The sequence below is a fragment of the Podarcis tiliguerta genome (genome assembly GCF_965153285.1).
Source record: "Podarcis tiliguerta genome assembly, chromosome: Z".
NCBI lineage: Eukaryota > Metazoa > Chordata > Lepidosauria > Squamata > Lacertidae > Podarcis > Podarcis tiliguerta.
Window position 1 is genome coordinate 35118880 of NC_139553.1, and position 21402 is coordinate 35140281.

Below are 21402 nucleotides of genomic sequence, written 5' to 3' on the forward strand. Positions count from 1 at the left end.
ATGGGTTTCCCCATCAAACTCTAGGTTTGGTTCCTCTGTCCAGGCTAAACTCCCAGAAGTGGAACTTAAGTCTGGTGCCCATATAATATATGTGGTGTGGTAGCTACAGCAGGATTGTTCTTTCCAGCATCTCCGGGGGAATGAGCACTCACACTTTACACCGTGAGTGTCCTTTGCGGGATCGCATGCTGCACTTCGGACCCCAGGAAACTTACCGGTTGTGTGGGCTGGCCTGCCTCTCAGGGTTATTCTTTGTAGGTTCACGCCCAGCCTCAGCTAAGTCAAATTACACTGCTGGCAGGTGGGGCCAGTCACATAAATAGGAGGTGGAGCTGATAGAAGCCAGGCAGTCCGCTCAGGAGCTTCACCCACCCAACCCTCCCTTAGTTTAATGTTTCTTGTTTGCAGGTTAACCTTTTTCTTCCTGTTTAGCGGGCGCTGCTATAGTCTTTGACTGGTTGCTGTTGAAGAACCGGGAAGAAATTTTCCTGCATTGGCAGGTTTTGTCTTCCCTGTAGCAATTTGTCACAACTTTGGCGGAATCCTTTAGTCTTTTCTTCCCTAAAATTGGGGAAGGAGGCTTGAAGTGGTGACTCACCCCCCACATGGCGGCAGCGATTCTAGGGTCCTTTCTTAAAGGGGTTGTAAATGGGTGTCACTGGCCATACACTGAAAGGTTGTCAGTGAACTACCCTGCGTGCGGGGATATGAGGTGGGCTGCCTGCTTACATGTGTGTCTTGCAGGGCACCCCCATATCCTACTTACCCTGAGGAGCCCCAGTTCCCCCAGTTGGGGGGCTGGGAGGGATACATGCCCAATGCCTAAGCCAAGGTCTTCCTACATTTGAAAGTTTAATAAAGTTGTGGCCAAATTTTAATTCCATAACACGTCCCGAGTCATTATTCCTTTCTGGTGGTCCCTGAGGGCTGGGGCGGTCACTGCCTGGTCACACAAAGTAAGATTGTTCACAAAGAGCCCGCATGGTATTTCCAACTAGAATGGCCACTTACAAACAGCCGAAAGAAGAGAGGAAATGCATTGCCAAAAGAAAGAGGACAAAAGAGGATGTTCATTTGTGTAAAAAAATTATATATTCCCCCAAGACTCTATATCTCTAAACAACTCTGAGGGCTAGAGACTTAAACCATCTTTTACAGTGAGATCATCAGGAAGCTAAATTCTGTGCCATATACCAAATGGAACTTGGAACATATGTCTGAAGTTGAGATTACCTTCCTGGAAAGCTTCTTGGTTACAATCCTATCCGGATTACCGTAAATGCGCTCTACGTGGGGCTGCCTTTGAAATGTGCTTGGGAAATTCAGCTGGCTCAAAAAACTGCAGCCAGATTGTTAACTGGGGCTGGTTACAGGGAGCTCCACTGACACTGGTGTGTTTCTGGGCACAATTCAAAGTGCTGATTATGACCTATGAAACCCTACATTGCTTATGTCCACACTATCTGAAAGACGATATTTCTTTATATGAACCTGCTCCAGTTTTGAGACCTTCAAGGGAGACCCTTCTCTCAGTCCTGCCAAACTCACAGGCATGCTTGGAGGGGACGCAGGAAAAGCTCTCCTTGGTGGCTGCTCCTAGACTCTAAAATTCCCTCCCTGTGGAAGCTAGACTGGCTCCTTCCTTGTTGTCCTTCTGCCAACAGGGGAAGAAGCCTTGTTCTAACAGGCTTTTGGAAATTGACTGCTTTTAATGAAAGGGATGGTGACATGGTTTTGTTGTAATTATTTGTATGTTTTAAAAAGAGTTTATATATGTATATTGTTTTAATTCTATTAATGTTCAGCTGTATTTTTAATGTTTGCTTTTTCTATGTTTTTAGCAATTCTTGTTTTTATGTGTAAGCTGCCTTGAAAAAGGAAAAAGGAAAAAGGCAGAGTATAAATAAATATATATCAATTAGTATTATTATCATTGCTTAACAACTCTGCAGTCAAGGCTACTGGAATCCATTCATTTCCACACCGGATGCTCACTTTCCTGGCCTAAACTCTTATTCTATAAAATCAGAGTTGCATGTCCTTCTTGGCTATATGTGACTTTCACTGTTTTTCTTTCTTTCTTTGTTTTAATATCGCTTATCCAACTCTGTCCCCAGACCAGATTAAAAGCTTAACTACCTGATGCCTCTGTAAGTCAGAGTAACTGCCTCATGTGATGCTCCTGTAGATCAGCTGATTGCCTGGCTGAATTGCATAATTCACCAATACGTTAGCTGAACATATGAGTTCATCACAACATACATTCCAAGAAATTAGCTAGCCTTGGTCAATAGACATGAAAAGTTGATCAATCTCTTTAGGGCTTCATTAAATTAATCTTGCAGGGCAACACATTAAAATTGCTGAATTTGATGTTATCTGTCCTTTAATAAGGGCAGCATTGGTTGGTAGGACTGTAATCAATAATTAAAAGATGTTATCTATTTGTTTGTAGTGTACAATAAACAGTTTCTGCGATTGAGTAGCAATCACCGCAAAGCTGAGGCATTTAATCAATCACTAAACTTGCTTCTTGTGAGTTTACTGCAAAGCAATATAGATTATAGATAGTGGGCCAGAGCTGCAGTAAAATTGCAGAGATGCTTTTCCAGGGGACATAATAGTAATCTACATAATATTTGCAAAGTATAACAATAAGGATAAGAAATACTTCATTGTAAAGGATGGTCATCACTATCTCATGAAAGATGTGAGGGAGCTAAAGCTAATGGTGCAAAACACATTTGATGGGCTTTGGAGTTAAAGCTCCACAAAGATTAATATCATCTGATATGGACTGGTTACTTAAAATGAGTATTGTTTTTCAAATATGTAGAAGAGTCAATTCCATACCTTGTATTTATGTGTCTAAAGCATCTTCATGTTTTGTTTTGTTTTATTTGCCCTTTCAGTTGTTGTGCTCTCCATCTCTTTCAGATATAAACTAAGCCTGTCTTTCAGGGAACCTTGCCCACAGATCTTTCCATCAGTAATTAGAAGGATTTCAAGTCACCATGTCTGCGCACAACTGGTGACTCTGGATTATTGACGTAACCAAGGCCTTATCTGCACTACACAGTTAAAGCAGTATCACACCACTTTAAATGATCTTGGCTTCTCCCAAAGAATCATGGGAGATTAGATTATTAATAATTTATTATTTGTACCCTGCCCATCTGGCTGGGTCTCCCCAACCACTCTGGGCGGCTTCCAACAAAGATTAAAAATATATTAAAATATCACACATTAAAAACTTCCGTAAACAGGGTTGCCTTCAGATGTCTTTTAAAAATAGGATAGCTGCTTATTTCCTTGACATCTGAAGGGAGGGCATTCCACAGGGCAGGTGCCACTACCGAGAAGGCCCTCTGCCTAGTTCCCTGTAGCTTTGCTTCTCGCAGTGAGGGAACCGCCAGAAGGCCCAGACTCAGGACCTCAGAGTCCAGCACCTCAGTAATGGTGCTGAGAGTTGTTAGGAGACCACTGTTGCCCTCACAGGGCTAGAGTTCCCTGGGAAAAGGGACTTGCTGTTAAACCATTCAAGGTTTAAGCTGATAATTAAGCACCAACAGTCCCCATGTAGGCTGACACCATGAAGTGCAAAATCCCATTTCTGCCAATATCTGCTTTAATCTGCAGCTTTCCTTTTATTTTGGCATTGGAGTAAACAATAATTAGTGTGTGTCAATGTGTATATGTATGTAAATAGATGGGAGTGTGTGGACAGAAGGAGGAGATGTATGTGGATGGATGGGGATGTGTGTGGTTAGATGGGGTGGATGTCTTTGCTGGGATGAGGGGATGGTGTCTACAGATGGATGCATGGATGGATGTGACTATATATGTATGGACTGGAGGATGTGTGTGCATGTGTAGTTGGTTTGGGAGATGCGTGTACTGGGATGAGGGCATGGTGTGTTGTGGATGAGGGGATGGTGGCATGTCTGTGTGCATGGATTAGTGGGGTGTGTGTGTGTGTGTGTGTGTATGGACGGACTGGGGGGTTATCTCTGGGTGTGCATTTGTGATGTGTGTGCATGCATATGCTATGTGCTTATGGATGGGGAATGTGTGAGTTGTGGTGAGGGCTTGGTGTGTGTATATGGACAGGGGTGGTTTTGTGTGTGTGCATAAATGGGGGATATGTTTTATGTATATAGATAGGGGGGCTGTGTGTGTCTATGTACGAGATGGATGGGGGTGGCAGCTTATACTTACCATTTATGCCAGAAACCTACAAAAAACAAAACAAAAACAAAACAAAAAAACCCAAAAACAGTTTCAATATTTTACGTGATAAATGCTTTTGCCTGTATAACAAAAGAGTGCAGACAAATCTAACATGTCAACCTACCTACTAAACCAGCTAACAAGATTTACAGATGGAGATCTGAAGGACAACACTTTAAAAGTAAGGTCCTTAAAACTCTATTAAGATCAAATTTATTCTAGTTTCCTTTTTTGAAGGCCTGGAAAATATACTAACTTGTCACAGCTCTCCATCTCTAACCTGCCGAAGACTGCTTCCTGCCTTTATTCACTGTTTATGAAGAAAACTTGCAATAAAAAGTATGACTATTGTGGCTTTTCTTGCATGAAGAAACACAGTCAAATTTAACCTTCATACTCACCAAATCTCTTTACATAAAGTACTAATGTTTTAAATGCCAGACCACTAAGCATAGCTGTGAATATATATAGAGAGACTATAAATCCAAAATCTAAATATAATACATAACTAAACTAACAATGAAGTTAACTAGCTAATGGATTTAAATATCTAACAGGCCTATAGCCCAGTAAGCTCCGCAGCTGTACCTTTAGCTCATTTAGAAATAGGATTGTGTGATATCTGTTGTTCCTTCCATATTTGCTCTGAGTATATACATCAAACTAAACTCTACCTGTGAACACAATTAGTAATGAGCTACATATGAATTTAACTAATTCAAAATATATAACCAAAGTAAATGAATGAAGCAGGTAATTATTTCAAAATTAGCCATCACCTTAGCAAACACATCCAAGCAACAACTGCTTGGTGACATCAGTTCCAGATCAGAACATCGTTTTGCAAGCGTTGTTGTGACCGTACACAGTTAACACAAGTATTTATTTTAAATGCACATGCTGCTTTTCTGCTACAAGAGCAGAGAAGGCCTCTTACACTTTTTTTTTTTAATCCAACCAGTAGACAGGAATTTTGCCTGGTTTGCTGATATTAGATGCAAAGCAAGGGATGCTGGAGGCTGGGCATTACTTGTGTGTGTCTTGGGGGTGATGGTGGAAGTACCTGACCAGCAAACAGGATATGAACTGCAGCAAGCATCATAGGGGCATCCCCAGAAAGGAGAGATGTTAAGGAAAGGAAAGAAAAGGTCAAGTGAGCAGGTGGGCAGATTGTGTGTTAGTGGGACTGAGAATCCAGATTTCCCTAAATGCTTTTTTGTGTCATCTATGCAGACACTTTATAATTAATAACTCCCTAAGGTATTTAGTTGTACAACTGTTGGTATGCCTTCTGGGAAGAGCACACAGAGAAGAAACACCATGGTGCATCTGTAACAACGAAACTGGATGGCTTCATCTGCCACAGCTTCAACAAAACATGCCTCTTCTGTATAGGTCTCTACAGCCACAGCAGGTGCCGTAACTCTCCAGTGGCTTCACTTCATGCCCAAGCCCCTATGTGGTACACTTGCATTGTATCTCAAGCTGGACAGATGCCAACAAGCAGGCATAAAGGAAGTAAACATTAACCCTGTCTGTAAATACGGTGCCTAGATAAATGCTATCTGCAACCCAGTTGCAAGCTAGTTGTTATAAATGAAAGGCAACAGCTGGGGTGATGTCAGTTGGAACTCAGAGCACTGATGTCTGGCTGAAAGCATCACTCAAAGGCATGGCTTAGTTTTAAAGTTATAGCTCGTTTACCCCTCTGCAGCAGCCTGTGGGGCAGCTTACAAGCTTCAATGAACAACAACAACAACACAGAGCCAGAGACATTGTCTAATTTTTGCTGGCTTGCTGTAAGATGAAGGTTTACTCCAATGCCAAAGCAAAGGAAACTTGGGATATGGGTACCTAGGGCTTGCCGATCAGAAGGTTGGCAGTTCGAATCCCCATGACGGGGTGAATTCCTGTTGCTTGGTCCCTGCTTCTGCCAACCTAGCAGTTCGAAAGCACATCAAAGTGCAAGTAGATAAATAGGTACCGCTCCGGCGGGAAGGTAAACAGCATTTCCCTGTGCTGCTCTGGTTCACCAGAAATGGCTTAGTCATGCTGGCCACATGACCTGGAAGCTGTTTGTGGACAAACGCCGTCTCTCTCGGCCTATAGAGCAAGATGAGCGCACAAACCAGAGTTGTCCACAACAGGACCTAATGGTCAGGGGGTACCTTTACCTTTACTTTATCCAAGAAATGAATGAGAACAGCAAGAGGCAGTGGCACTTCATTGTGTCAGCCTTCCATGGCAATTCCAGTGGCATCAGGATCAACCCAAACAGGAGCAGCTGACTATATATAATCATAGTTAAGCAGGAATGACATTAACTAGATTGTTTACTTTTCTTGCTCTTCTGCCCACAAGATGGTGCTCCACTGTTGGGCTTCTTGCCATCAGTTGCAATGGGCATCAGCCAGCCCTGACTGTTTGCTTCAGAGAACAGATACTGCTTTGAAAGCTGGCATTTTCTGCCTGGATGTTTTTATGTCTGCAGTGAATACACACACTCACTCTCTCATCACATGGCAAGACTGAAAAAAGGTGAACCTTGTGTCTTTCTACTTAGAGAAGCAGAGGTGGTGGTACTAATTTCTTGTAACAATATGGAATCCACCTACATTTGAGTAAAATAGCAAGTGTCTGAGAGTAACAAATAATGTATCACTTCCCTTGTTTCTTTGGAAAAGCCTATGTGCTCATTGACCTTTGACAACTGCTAAAAATCTTACCACAGTAAGGCTAATGCAGAGCCCTTCTTATTTCCTTTTATACATTCAAATTGGAGCTGTTTCATTAAATGACCATTTGTTCTCTCTCTTGCTTAAATGAATTTACATTACTTGGGGATTGCAAAGACAGCCTTTAACAATGAGTGCTGAAATTCATTTGATTTAAGCAGGCATGGATTTTATGTTGAAAGTTTGATGGGCTTTTGGTTTTGCAGGATGACTTCATTAAATGGATCATAACTATATATTTTAAATGCACTTCTTTACTAGTCTCCTTCTCTTACGTTGTACAGACATAAGGCATGATGGGGTATTTTCACTGGATGCCCTAAGTTCACCAGAAAATAATTTGAGCAGTGTGATGGGTCTTGATGTGTTGTTCCCTCATTCAAGCCTTTATATGTGTGTAAACACACACATACACACAACATTTTACTAATAGAGCCTAATTAAGACTGCAGTCCTAACTCTGCTTACCTGGGAGTAACCCCTACTGAATTCAATAGGATCTGCTTCTGAGTAGACATGATTTGGTTTGGGTTGTGCTGTGTTGTTACTCATCTTTAAAAGAAAGTAAGATTGCTATTATTCCAATTGAATATATATATGGGTTATTGTTTATAATGGCAGAGATACATTTATGATGGGATGATATATTGAGGTCTATAATAAATGTCAATATCAATTGCTATTATATTTCAGTGGATGCTGGTCCATTAGGGCAAGCAGGGTGGTAACCAACCAACCTCAGTATGCCCTTAGCCAGCCATCACTTGTCTGTCTTTTTATTTACTACTAATATGGTGAGGGTGGTAATGGTGGCGCAAGCTGTCAGCTTTCTCTGTCTTAGTCTCAATGTTGCCGTTCTAGAACTTAGCAGCAAGTAGGCTGGCGTCAAAACTTTGGGGAATTAAATATCTGAATCCCTGTGGACCCACATGTGTGGGTGAACAACAAAAAAAGTGGCTGTGTGCCTGGATTCAAAACATGTGCCTTGCATACAGAGAGCCCCGGTAGCAGAGTATTAAACTCACAAAAGTTGAGCAGTAGTATAGCACTAGGAATATAGGGTGTTAGACCTCTTTATCTCCCTTAGCTGCATTTAGCCCTTTTGCAAGGAACAGAACACACACTGCTAAGTAAGTTAAAAACGCTTTACTTACAGATATGTAGGTCTGATACATGTGTTGTTCCATGCAGCTGCAAGGAGAAACACAGGCAGGACACTCTTGGGTAGAAAGTACAGAATATAGTTCCAAACACATGCTGTAAGCTTGGGAGCAAGTTTAAACATGTCATTCTTGTTACATGATGCCGAGGGAGAGATGAAGAGGAAAGGTTTCAATTCTTCTCCAGTTGAGAGGGAGCATGACCTGGGTCTATCTAGCAATACAACTTTGTAGTCTTTAACCCCTTCGTGCACTAACTAGCAGTCATGCATAGTTATGTTTGACTGTGTTGTTGTTGTTGTTTAGTCATTTAGTCGTCTCCGACTCTTTGTGACCCCATGGACCAGAGCATGCCAGGCATTTCTGTCTTCCACTGCCCCCCTCAGTTTGGTCAAACTCATGCTGGTAGCTTCGAGAACACTATCCAACCATCTCGTCCTCTGTCCTCCCCTTCTCCTTGTGCCCTCCATCATTCCCAACATCAGGGTGTTTTCCAGGGAGTCTTCTCTTCTCATGAGGTGGCCAAAGTATTGGAGTCTCAGCTTCATCATCTGTCCTTCCAGTGAGCACTCAGGGCTGATTTCCTAAAGAATGGAGAGGTTTGATCTTCTTGCAGTCCATGGGACTCTCAAGAGTCTCCTCCAGCACCATAATTCAAAAGCATCACTTCTTCTGCTATCAGCCTTTTTTATGGTCCAGCTCTCACTTCCATACACCACTACTGGGAAAACCATAACTTTTACTATACGGACCTTTGTTGGCAAGGTGATGTCTCTACTTTTTAAGATGCTGCCTAGGTTTGTCATTGCTTTTCTCCCAAGAAGCAGGCGTCTTTTAATTTCGTGACTGCTGTCACCATCTGCAGTGATCATGGAGCCTAAGAAAGTAAAATCTCTCACTGCCTCCATTTCTTCCCCTTCTATTTGCCAGAAGGTGATGGGACCAGTGGCCATGATCTTCTTTTTTTTGATGTTGAGCTTCAGACCATATTTTGCGCTCTCCTCTTTCACCCTCAATAAAAGGTTCTTTAATTCCTCCTCACTTTCTGCCATCAAGGTTGTGTCATCTGCATATCTGAGGTTGTTGATATTTCTTCCAGCAATCTTAATTCCGCCTAGGGATTCATTCAGCCCAGCCTTTTGCATGATGAATTCTGCATATAAGTTAAATAAGCAGGGAGACAATATATAGCCTTGTCGTACTCCTTTCCCAATTTTGAACCAATCAGTTGTTCCATATCCAGTTCTAACTGTAGCTTCTTGTCCCACATAGAGATTTCTCAGGAGACAGATGAGGTGATCAGGCACTCCCATTTCTTTAAGAACTTGCCATAGTTTGCTGTGGTCGACACAGTCAAAGGCTTTTGCATAGTCAATGAAGCAGAAGTAGATGTCTTTCTGGAACTCTCTAGCTTTCTCCATAATCCAGCGCATGTTTGCAATTTGGTCTCTGGTTCCTCTGCCTCTTCTAAATCCAGCTTGCACTTCTGGGAGTTCCCCTTCATGGATCACTGCCCCTTCATGGATCACTGCCTTGCCATGGCAAAGGGGCTTGAATAACTCAGAGAAGCTATGAACTATGCCGAGCAGGGCACCCGAGGTGTTTGACTGTAATCTCCCACAAAAACTAGTTGGCTCTGCCTGTCATTGGCTCTGCATCAACTCCTGTGGGCTATCAGCCTTCTGTCCTGCTAGTCTCAATGGCCACCAACCACTCCTGAACATAAATTCCCAGATCATTACTATTCCTCTCTCCATAGCACACCTTTCTCCCTCAACCTTTCAGTTTTAGAAGAAGCTAATATATTAATTTGATCCATTGGTTTGAAGAAGAGAAGCTGATCCATAGGGAGCCCCGAAAGGAAAGTGCCTGCAAAAAATCACTGCAAAGTAAGCAGTGCTTTATTTCCAATCAGTGCATGCCCAATAGGTTCCTGCTAAAATAATGTGACTCGTTGTGTCACAAATGTTCCAGGTTATTCTTTCCTCCTGCTTTTGTTGTACTACAGTGCAAGAATGCCCCTCCAGCTGGCAATAGCGAGATAATACTGAGAAAGCACCACAGAACAGTTAATAAAGTGAAATGATATCTCGATGGTCTAGTATGAATCCACCACTAATGCACCATTATTGTGTCAATGGCATGTTGCAGAAAACACCCACAAAAAAGAGCAAAGTAAACAAGTACCAGTGCTGAGGGACACATACACTGACGGTGAATGAATAAGATCCTAGGAGTTCTTTGTTAAGCCCCATACTGTACTATGAGAACATTCACACTCACTGTATTTACAGCCAGGATAAGCCAGTTTGTTCAACTAGCAGCAACAGTTGCAGTAAAATGATCAACAGTATTGGAATAGTTTGCAATCGGAAATAACTTCCTCCTCCAGGGTGGAACTGTTATAACAATATAGGTGTTACTTTTAGAAAAATGTTTTGGCTAGCCAGCCTGGATTTCAACTGCTGTCAATCAGTGGCTTAAACAGTCTGGATGGCAAAACTTAATTGAAATATTTTCTCTTGTGTCTCATACCAAGTGTCTGGATATGAGACTTGCCAAGGTCTTTAAAAAGAAGAGGTAGACAGATGGTACTCATGCCTTGATGGACAACGGCAGAAAGCCAAGTTTTCAGCTTCCAAAATAGCAAGGTATTTCTTGAAAAGCTGTTATATTCCATTTCTTGATATTCTTTTTTGCATGAACTTTCAGTTTTTAAGTACACACACACACCACACACACACAAATGTACACACCAGCATGGAGTACTGGCACCTTCTTCTACTACTTACAGAAGCATGGAATAGATCACCAGTGGTCTGTGAGGTTCATTTAGGTGGCCAGTAGCTTGTCTATGTTAAATATTCATATTGATTGGCATTGCATTTTTATCGCTTCTTTTATTTCTTATATTGAATTGCAATTCAAATTCTAGGAAATGCAAATTGGAATAGAATAAAAGGCAATGTGAGGATAAAAGAAGTAAAAAGAACACAATTAAAAATCATACAGCACCTAGCACATTACAATTGCTACCACAGCCAGAAAAATCAAGTAGTTTGGCAAGACCCTCAGCAGTGGTCTGTAGTATATGCAATATAAGACACAATAGAAACAATACTAAATCATTGAAATGAATGGCTGAGTTTATACAATTAAACAGTTGCATAAGCCTGTCTATATAAAAAGAATCATAGAATCATAGAATCATAGAGTTGGAAGAGACCACAAGGGCCATCGAGTCCAACCCCCTGCCAAGCAGGAAACACCGTCAGAGCACTCCTGACATATGGTTGTCAAGCCTCTGCTTAAAGATCTCCAAAGAAGGAGACTCCACCACACTCCTTGGCAGCAAATTCCACTGTCTCTTACAGCTCTTACTGTCAGGAAGTTCTTCCTAATGTTTAGGTGGAATCTTCTTTCTTGTAGTTTGGATCCATTGCTCCGTGTCCGCTTCTCTGGAGCAGCAGAAAACAACCTTTCTCCCTCCTCCATGTGACATCCTTTTATATATTCAAGACACTTCTGAAAATCAAAATCAAAAACCTGCTGAATCTCTGCTGGAAGTGCATTCCACAGCATAGTACCTGAGGAGGTACTATGTGGTTGAGTATTGTGGCTGAGTAGCTGATTTGAACCCTCCACTCCAAGTCTGGTTGGCTAAACACACACACACACACACAGAGAGAGAGAGAGAGAGAGAGAGAGAGAGAGAGAGAGACTCTCAAGACTGGCTGTCAGACTGGTCTCACACATTGCAAATCTTATTGAAAGATAACATTTGGAGAAGAACGGGAAGCATTTTCCATCTGTACCACTGATGGTCAAAAATACCCACTCTGCTCTCATTTCATGGAACTTTATGCTACACACGGCACAACACATCTCAGAAAGATGTAGGCTTCCTGGGCCGCCAAGGGGAGGAGTGCGAGAAATAAAATTTCACAACTTCTGCAAGAGTTCTAAAACAGGCAAATCATAATTAAAGCGGGAATTATGGGATTGCTCTGCCTGCCCACCCCCTGCCAAACACTCAATCCCAAATGATTGCTTGTTATACTTTAAATAAATAAATAAACCAAGACAAACCAACCAACTACTGGCACTTAAGTATTCATGTTAGTAGCAAATAAAATAGCACAAAAATCTTGGCAGAATTACCCTTTGACAACAGAGAAATTTTCCATCCCAGCTGGTCATTAGGCCTTTCCAACTGTCAGTGTCTCCTGCAATCTGCTTTAATAGCTGCATATAATTAGCTTTGTACAGATCACAGGCTTTGGGGGGTAATATTCAATCCAAATATCAAAATCCAAAGAAAGATAACTCAAAGGGACATATGTTTGAGGCAGCCTCCTCAGTTTTGTCTTTACTCCTAAAGACTGTAGCTGTGTTGATTTATGCATATTAGCTTTGAATCCTGATATGGAAATCTATCAATTACTTTCCTTACAGGAGTTCTGGAAAGAAATATAGGATGCTGATATAAAAAAGCAACATGTCATCTGGATACATAGATATCTTTGGGGGATACAATCCAATAATGATTTCAGAGGTGAACCTGATTTCATTAATCTCAAGGTAGAGTTTTTTTGGGGGGGGGGATTGGGGAGTGCGGCAGACTTGTAGAAGAGAGCAGTTCTGTTTGGGATTCCCAAATTGGGATTAAAAAGTTTCAGTGTTTTCACCTGAACCTAATGGGTATTCACAGACCAATTATAATTGCTTCACCATGTTGAACTTGGGTGGCCATTGCAATAGCTAGAAGAGGCATTAGCTAGAAGACACAGCCAAATGGTGCCCCTTCCCACCACCCTTGACCATTGGCCATGCTGCTGGGACTGGTGTGAGCCCAATAACATCTGAGGGGCAATACATTTGCTGTCCGTGAACTGCATTGTAAATATTTTCTTGAAATAAATACAAACTTTGTCTGATGGGATTGGGTCTTTTCAGAAACACAGAGGTTGTGAAATGCATTATTTAGGGAATGCTGTCATTGTGCAAAGTAGATGAAAAGTAGAAGGGACTCAGGAATCCACTGCATATTCCTCTGGCATTTCAGAGACCAAGCACATGGTTCTAACCATGTCTACTCAGAGGTAAGTTCCATCTAATTCAAAGGGCTTACTCCCAGGTAAGTGGGGTTATGATTGCAGCCTAAAATAGGGACATGCTTGTAACATTTCAGTTCTCATATTAGGAATCCAAGACCAAGAACTCCCTGCCGCCACCACAATAGGTTCTAGTCTGCCTTCAGTAGACTGCTTTTAATCACCAGTATTCAATTAATTTGAGTCAGCAGGGGTGTAGTGTGTGTGTGTGTGTGTGTGTGTGTGTGTGTGTGTGTGTGTTGGGGGGAACAGTGGGGAAGTGCAGTTCTTAATTTTTTCAGAGCAGGAGTGATAACAGCCATCTGAAGGAGCACTAGGGCAATTTATGGATATTACTTGCTTTGGCAAGTGAATGAAGTGATATGAAGCTTTTATGTTTGCTTATGACAGATTTGCATAGAAGAAGCCAGTGAATGGGGGGGGGGGAGAGAATCAAGTAGAGGCCATATACTTCTTTCCTTTGATTGGGTTCCTACTTCACACTAATGAAGCTGAAAGGTTGCAATTTTTCTATATGAAGATATTTTGCTAAAGCTCACTATTGCTTACAAGTTTAAGAGAGCTTATGACCATGTAGCTATTTGGAGAACCGCAGTCATGTTCAACCTAGTCAAGTGGGGCATAGCTATGGGTTTTCCTCCGGTGCTGTCATGATGTACACCTGCACTTCAACAATACCACTGCACCATTGAGAGCCAGGAAAGTGTTCATTCTTTAGGTTCAAGCAGAAAACAAAGGGTTATATCCAGCTGTATTCTACTCTGAATAGACCCATTGAAATAAATGGACCTAAATTAATCAAGTCGTCAACTTCAATAGGATTACTGTGGGAAATAACCTATAATAGTGTGAGAATTGCATTGGTTGCCTATATGCTACTGGGCTTAATTCAGTGTGCCTATGTTAGCTTACAAAGCCCTAAATAACATGTGACCCAAATACCTATAGGTGTGTCTCTCCCTATATCAGCCTGTTCAGGTCTGATTCTTGAGGCGTTCCCTGGTCTGATTCTTAACTCATTCATTGATGATGTGAGAGAGGACATCCTCTGTAGTAACACTTTGATTATGGAATTTCCTCCCCTCAGAGGTGCATACAACACCTTTGCTACTAGGGTTTGATGCTATTTGAATATACATCTTGTTACCTGGGCTTTTTTTTGGGGGGGGGGGCAGAAAACGTCTGGTGGTGAAAGATGTAAGGTGCCTTAGTCCTGCACCTAGAGGCTCTGGTTGAAGATCCTTGATGCTTTTGAGATTCATAGATTTATCTGTACTACTTTCCAAAGCATCCTGGAAACTTCAATTGTTTTCGGCTAGATTTTATTTGTCTTTTCCCCTTCCTTCTCTCCAGATGATGCCAACTTTGCCTGATCAACCTTGGCTTGTCCAATTGGCATCCTCACAGAGGCAAATATTGTTTGAAGAGGCATGCATATTGACTATGAGACTTTTAGAAGGCTGCACTACAGTGAGTAGATTTCTGAAAAATGATGTGTGTCGTTGTATTTTTCTAAATAAGGTACCCCCTAAGTGGTGCAATTTTTAAAGTCTGCAGGATCGCATTGGTGATTCAGGCAATCCTAAAGCACCACAGCTTTTATTTCTATAATAAAAGGATAAAATTAAGGAGGGAATTATTTGCCTTCATCATGTTAATCTGTCTAAAACCTTCAAATGAATTAATCACAAAGAATTCTGCCAGCAAGGCTGGTTCTGCAATATTGTTTTGCGCTTTGTAAAAGTCTTAACATTTTAATCTGCAACCATAGATATAAAAATAAATGTAATTGTACCATAAAAATCCACATCATAAAAATGTTAGAGATATTAAAAAGTGATGGCTAATTAAAAGTAAAAAAGTTGGGTGAAATGGAGTTCCAGAAAGTGCTAGGATTTCAGTGTAAGAGTAGCTTAATCCTTGGGTCTTCTTGGAAGCTTCTCTCTCTCTCCTCTCTCTCTCTCTCTCTGTCTATATCTATCTGTATCTATCTATCTATCCATCATCTATCATCTGTCATCTATCTATCTATCTATCTATCATCTATCTATCTATCTATCTATCTATCTATCTATCTATCTATCATCTATCTATATCTATCTATATCTATCTATCTATCTATCTATCTATCTATATCTATCATCTATCTATCATCTATCTATCTATCATCTATCTATCTATCTATCTATCTATCTATCTATCTATCTATCTATCTATCATCTATCTATATCTATCTATCTATCTATCTATCTATCTATCTATCTATCTATCTATCTATCTATCATCTATCTATCTATCTATCTATCTATCTATCTATATCTATCATCTATCTATCTATCTATCTATCTATCTATCTATCTATCTATCTATCATCTATCTATCTATCTATATCATCTATCTATCTATATCTATCATCTATATCTATCTATCTATCATCTATCATCTATCATCTATCATCTATCATCTATCTATCATCTATCTATCATCTATCTATTTATCTATCTATCATCTATCATCTATCATCTATCTATCATCTAAGTGTATACTTCTTTATAAACATACCTTTATGGCTAATTTGTGAGCAGCTTTGGGACTATATCTTTGAAACATACCAATAATACTAGTTAAGGATCTAAAGAAAGTGGGTATTCTAAAGAAAGGATCTAATGGATCTAAAGAAAGTGGGTATGTCATATAGTAAAAAGGTAAAGGGACCCCTGACCATTAGGTCCAGTCGTGACCGACTCTGGGGTTGCAGCACTCAACACGCTTTATTGGCCAAGGGAGCCGGCGTACATGTGGCCAGCATGACTAAGCTGTTTCTGGCGAACTAGAGCAGCGCATGGAAATGCCGTTTACCTTCCTGCCGGAGCGGTACCTATTTATCTACTTGCACTTTGACGTGCTTTCAAACTGCTAGGTTTACAGGTGGGGTATATCATATATCTTATTCCAAAAAACTGGAAGCATTGGATATCCTCAAAATATATGGTGAAAATCTGCCCACAATGAACTAAACTTTTATCAGTCTGTACTAACAGGGCTGGCTCTATCATTAGGCCGAGTGAGACAGCAGCCTCAGGCAGCAGATGCCAGGGGGCTGGAGGGGGGGGGCAGTGACAGCAGTCTTTCCAGCCCTGCCCCTGCTTGCTCTTCGCCCCGGTGCCAGAGCATGAAGCTCCATCACTGGGCTGAAGTAAAATTAACCCTAACCCTAACCGCCAGCCATGTCTAGACATTCCACCCAGTTGATCCCTGTGCTCTGCAGGTGAGGGTGACCTGCAGAAACCATGGATACAGCTATACAGCTGCTAATAAAACGTTTTAAGTGTGTTTTTAGTGTAGTATACAATGTGGCACTAGATTGAGATGGTGCGCCTATATGGAAAATTCAATGTATTTTTAAAAACGCTTTTAAAAATATATATTTCAGAACGGTTTTTATATGTGTGTAGATTCCACCCATCTTATCAGGAACCCCATTTCACATGGTACAGGAATGGTGACACCTACCCTTTGGATTCCCCCTCCCATTATATATTAGGCAGGTGCCACTTCTGTTGTCTTTTTGACTTCTACTGAAGGCCTTCCTCCTCCAACAAACCTTTCAAGTAGATATATTTCCCAGTCTGCAGCTGTATTATAATTGTTTTTAGATGTTTTCATTACTTTATTGTTTGTGTGTTCACTGCCCTGGGTGCCTTTGGGTGGAAGGGCAGGAAATCAATCAATCAAGCAAGCAAGCAAGCAAGCAAACGTATGTGTGTATGGAAGGGGGGCACCATATTGTCCTTTGGTCTAGGTTGATCCTACTGGCTAAAGTTGCTTTGAAGTGAAGGGCACAATCCATCCCATGAGTTTCACTGCTGTACTAAATAATGTTGACGGTCATGTGCTATGGCCAATTATGTGAGCGTCCCCCCCCCCCCCAGTTGTTGCTATAAAAATGAATATTAAAGGCAAACCAATGTTCCAGATAGCTTCATAATCAAAGCAAACTTCACCTTCTTTTCTTTTGCTTGCTTTTCAGCTGAAGGTTCAGGTTAAACACCCAACCTGGCAATGAAAGTTAATGGCCAGCGATTTTTCAGATGCATTACTGCGAGGCGTACTCAGTATCTGTATGGATAGAAGCAGAGAGAAAAGGCAGGAGAGGGAACAAATGTAAATGGTGAGCTCATTTTCTCCTGCAGGTGTATTGATTTCTTACATCTCCTCTGATAGATAGTATGACTAAGCAGAAAACTACTTTCAGAAGCATCTTTTCAACAGGAAATGGGAGGGTGGCAGGAGTGGAGAGGAATGATGAATGCTGCTTCGTTAGAGGAAGCCAAAACGCAATCCTTCTTCATGAGGGATTTATCATTTCCCACCTTGTTCTGCAGTCATCTTAATAAACATTTGATAAATGCCCATTTAGTGGTAACAGAAACATCATGCTCAGAATCCCAGTTCATGGGTCATCTTTCAAAACAGCATCTCTTTCCAGGCCTGCTTAATGCGTTTAGGTTTCAAAACAAGCTCTGGGAGAAAACTGTGTGTGTGTGTGTGCGCGCATCTGTGTCTGTAGGTTGGTAGTAGTGTCATTTTATCATGAGTGACAGAGTATTTGTGGCAAAATGGAGCATGATATGTTAATAAGTGTATATCTATGTCAGTGCCAGACTGCTTATGTGAAAACTGCAGTGGAAGAATTGGTCTCAGTGGAAATGCATGTTGTTAAAAGTAATGTGTATTCTGGATAAATGTAAAACTATCCTCAAAAGAGGCTTCTGTGGTATTAAATGAGGACATTAGCGAACACTGGGCGGTCAAAGGGATGATAGGAAAGATGTCTCTACAAATATTTCTAACAATTGATTTAATGTACCGGTCTTGATTTGCTAGCTTATGGAAGCTTAGAGGAGAAAGAGAGAGAGAGAGAGATACCTATTACTGGGCCTTTTTCTTAATGCATTCCTCCTATTGCACCAACATCCTCCTAAAAGCCACGAGGGAAAATAATAAGATAGCCTCCTTTCCCTTCATTTCAACACAACACGATCAGGAACTCTCTGCAGGGATAAATCTTGAATTATTATTGTTTTTTAACGCCTTTATGGAATATACAGATGGTGCAAAACAATGAATAATTCCATTGCACGTAACATTATAAATTAGGTTGCAAACCATTTTGAGAGCTGAAGAGTTGTCTAGCTGACTTAAGGAGCCACATTCTCCCTTCTCTTTTGAATAGCTGAACCTGATGGCATATTGAATTCTATATTTGGAATGTCATATCAAATACTACCTTCCTTCCTTCCTTTTTTTAAAAAGCATAACTATGAAAAAACATGTCTAACAGCCCAATCCTATACATGCCTACTCAGACATAAGTCCTATTGACTTCAGTTAACTTACTCCTAGGCCAGTGGGCATAGAATTGCAACTGGAAGTCCCATAGGGCTTCATTCAATAGTGCTTTGGAACCTTGCCCTGTTTACTATTTCAATATTATTTAAATCACCCCCCCCCCTAAATCAATACATTGATTTCTGCTCGGATTAAGAGCATTACATGTTTGTCTTCTCTCTTTTTATCTTTGTATAAACTAGTCACTTGTGACATTATAGCTGTATTTCAAAGTTTATGAAGCCATTTGATAGCATTGTGAGCTTTATTTAGCTTTTGCTGTCTGGCAGAATCAATTTTGGCCATCTTAAAGCATCAGTGTCATAATACAGCAAGGGAGATTCTTGATGGACCAAGGGCAGCACAAAAACAACAACCAGAACACAGATTTGCACGGTTCCCAGTGTTTGAGCTACTTCTTTATCTATGGGGATTTGAGTGGCTTTTAAAAAGTTAAACAATGATATTCTAATATGCCATCCTGCTTGACTTGATAATCACCCTGGTATTAAAACTCATGAGGAAGTTAAAAGAACTTTCCTCTTTGAGTCTTGTAGCCCATTCCTAAGCATGCTTTCTTGAGAATACAGCTATGAATAGGCAGGACATCTATCACGTGATTGTCTCTTTTCCACTTTACATTTGAGGGGTGAGGGAAGGACTGATCCAGATTGAAACCATGGAGTATGAGTAGCTTTTTAAAAAACCCTTCCTGTATGCAATTATTCCCAATTAAATATTCCCCCGAAGTTTCCATTTACCTTCACTCCTGAAAGTGCTATTTGTTGAAATGACATATTTGTGTATGTTTAGGGCAGAAACGGGATGCGGGTAGCACTGTGGGTAAAACCTCAGTGCCTAGGACTTGCCGATCGCATGGTTGGTGGTTCGAATCCCCGTGGTGGGGTGCGCTCCCGTCATTCGGTCCCAGCGCCTGCCAACCTAGCAGTTCGAAAGCACCCCCGGGTGCAAGTAGATAAATAGGGACCGCTTACCAGCAGGAAGGTAAACGGCGTTCCGTGTGCTGTGCTGGCTCGCTAGATGCAGCTTGTCACGCTGGCCACATGACCCGGAAGTGTCTGCGGACAGCGCTGGCTCCTGGGCCTATAGAGTGAGATGAGTGCACAACCCTAGAGTCTGGCAAGACTGGCCCGTACGGGCAGGGGTACCTTTACCTAGGGCAGAAACAGTGTGGTGGAATGCTGTCTCTGTCTCCATGGTCCTGATTCATATCTCTTTCCCCTTCTCTATGGCTGCTTTTTCTTTTAAAGGCCTAAGACGATAGATGATGGATAGATGATATAGATGATAGATAGATAGATAGATAGATAGATAGATAGATAGAGATAGAGATATACCCAATGCTAGTCATACTCCGAAGAGATTCCCTTAAATTAAATTAACATAACTGTAAGCCCATCCAATTCATTGGGTTGTATCCAGCTAAGTTTTTCATAAAGCTGACCAACTGATATAAATGAACCTAAGTTAGCTGTGTCTATTAACTGGAGAGCCAGTGTGGTGTGGTGGTTAAGAGCGGTAGTCTCGTAATCTGGGGAACCGGGTTCGCGTCTCCGCTCCTCCACATGCAGCTGCTGGGTGACCTTGGGCCAGTCACACTTCTTTGAAGTCTCTCAGCCCCACTCACCTCACAGAGTGTTTGTTGTGGGGAAGGAAGGGAAAGGAGAATGTTAGCCGCTTTGAGACTCCTTAAAGGGAGTGAAAGGCGGGATATCAAATCCAAACTCTTCTTCTTCTTCAATGGGTGGACTCTGAGTGGGACTAGCATTGGATGCAACCCAGCATTTCTACTCTGAGTAGGACTTAGTGTGATTTAACCCATTTTCAAAACACATTGTCCATTCTGAGCCTAAATTCCACAAAAATCAACATTTTATTATTATTCATTTTTACTTTGCACATGTATTAATACAGCCAGAAGCTATGGGAACATGTTTCCAATTTTAATGGAGTTAGGAAGAGAAAGTATGGGCTTAGAAAAAAGGTCGTGCTCATCTTTCCTCCTACCCAAAACATGTAGTCAGAGCAACTTGTACATAAGAGATTTTTATTCAGTCAAATGGTACAGCCTCAGCAGCAGAGTGCTCAGGAGTCATCATTCAGGAATTCAGGAGCAGGGCAGGGAGCTCAGAACTGAACAGAAGCAACAAAGATATCCTAACAATTTTTCTCTTTCCTTCCTACAAAGCTTTAAAAAATGAAATGTGGCATGCCTACTCATGAGACTCTCCCAGTTTGCAGGAATGCTGAGCTTGCATGCTTTGCTGGGTTGAGTGGGTCTGCTATCTGCAGAGGTAGCACCTACTGTTCGGTCATGGCCACCTCCTATTTAACCTCTCCCATCAGCTGATCAAAGCCTTCCCCAGCCTCCACTGACTCACTCCTCCAGAAAAGGGTTGGAGGGGAGACCCGGCATCCCTGCTTCCCCTTCCAAACCAGCTGAAGTTAGGACAGAAAGGGGAGATTCCCATCTCCAACTCAGGTTCCTGCAGTTCAGCCCCCCCTCTGGTTCTTCCTCCTTCTCCATCTGGGCCTGCCATTCCAAGTCCAATTCCAACAGCACTGCAAGGCTTATCACAGTGCTATTCTTGCTGAGGAGTTTGCGTCTGGCTAGAAACATTTGGACTTGGAGCATTGTATCTAGCATTTAGTAGCACTTATTCAAGGGCAAAAGTGTTTACAACCCATTTTTCCCTAGCTTATAGTTATGTGCTCCCAAATTCCTCAAGTGGGGAAAATTGAGCACACTGC

At 41.5% G+C, this 21402-nt stretch overlaps 2 long non-coding RNA genes across 4 annotated transcripts in view; both read left to right on the forward strand.

Annotated features, from left to right (window-relative positions):
• Positions 1-21402, forward strand: part of LOC310668934 — a 76675-nt gene that overhangs the window by 28303 nt on the left and 26970 nt on the right. For all 3 annotated transcript variants that reach the window (XR_014506907.1, XR_014506908.1, XR_014506909.1), the window contains 2 exons: positions 14593-14709; positions 17270-17410. This is a non-coding gene — a long non-coding RNA (uncharacterized lncRNA). The remainder of the gene's footprint in view (positions 1-14592; positions 14710-17269; positions 17411-21402) is intronic.
• Positions 9889-12675, forward strand: LOC310668946. The gene is made up of 3 exons (XR_014506920.1): positions 9889-10014; positions 10665-10776; positions 12581-12675. It is a non-coding gene; the product is annotated as an uncharacterized lncRNA (long non-coding RNA).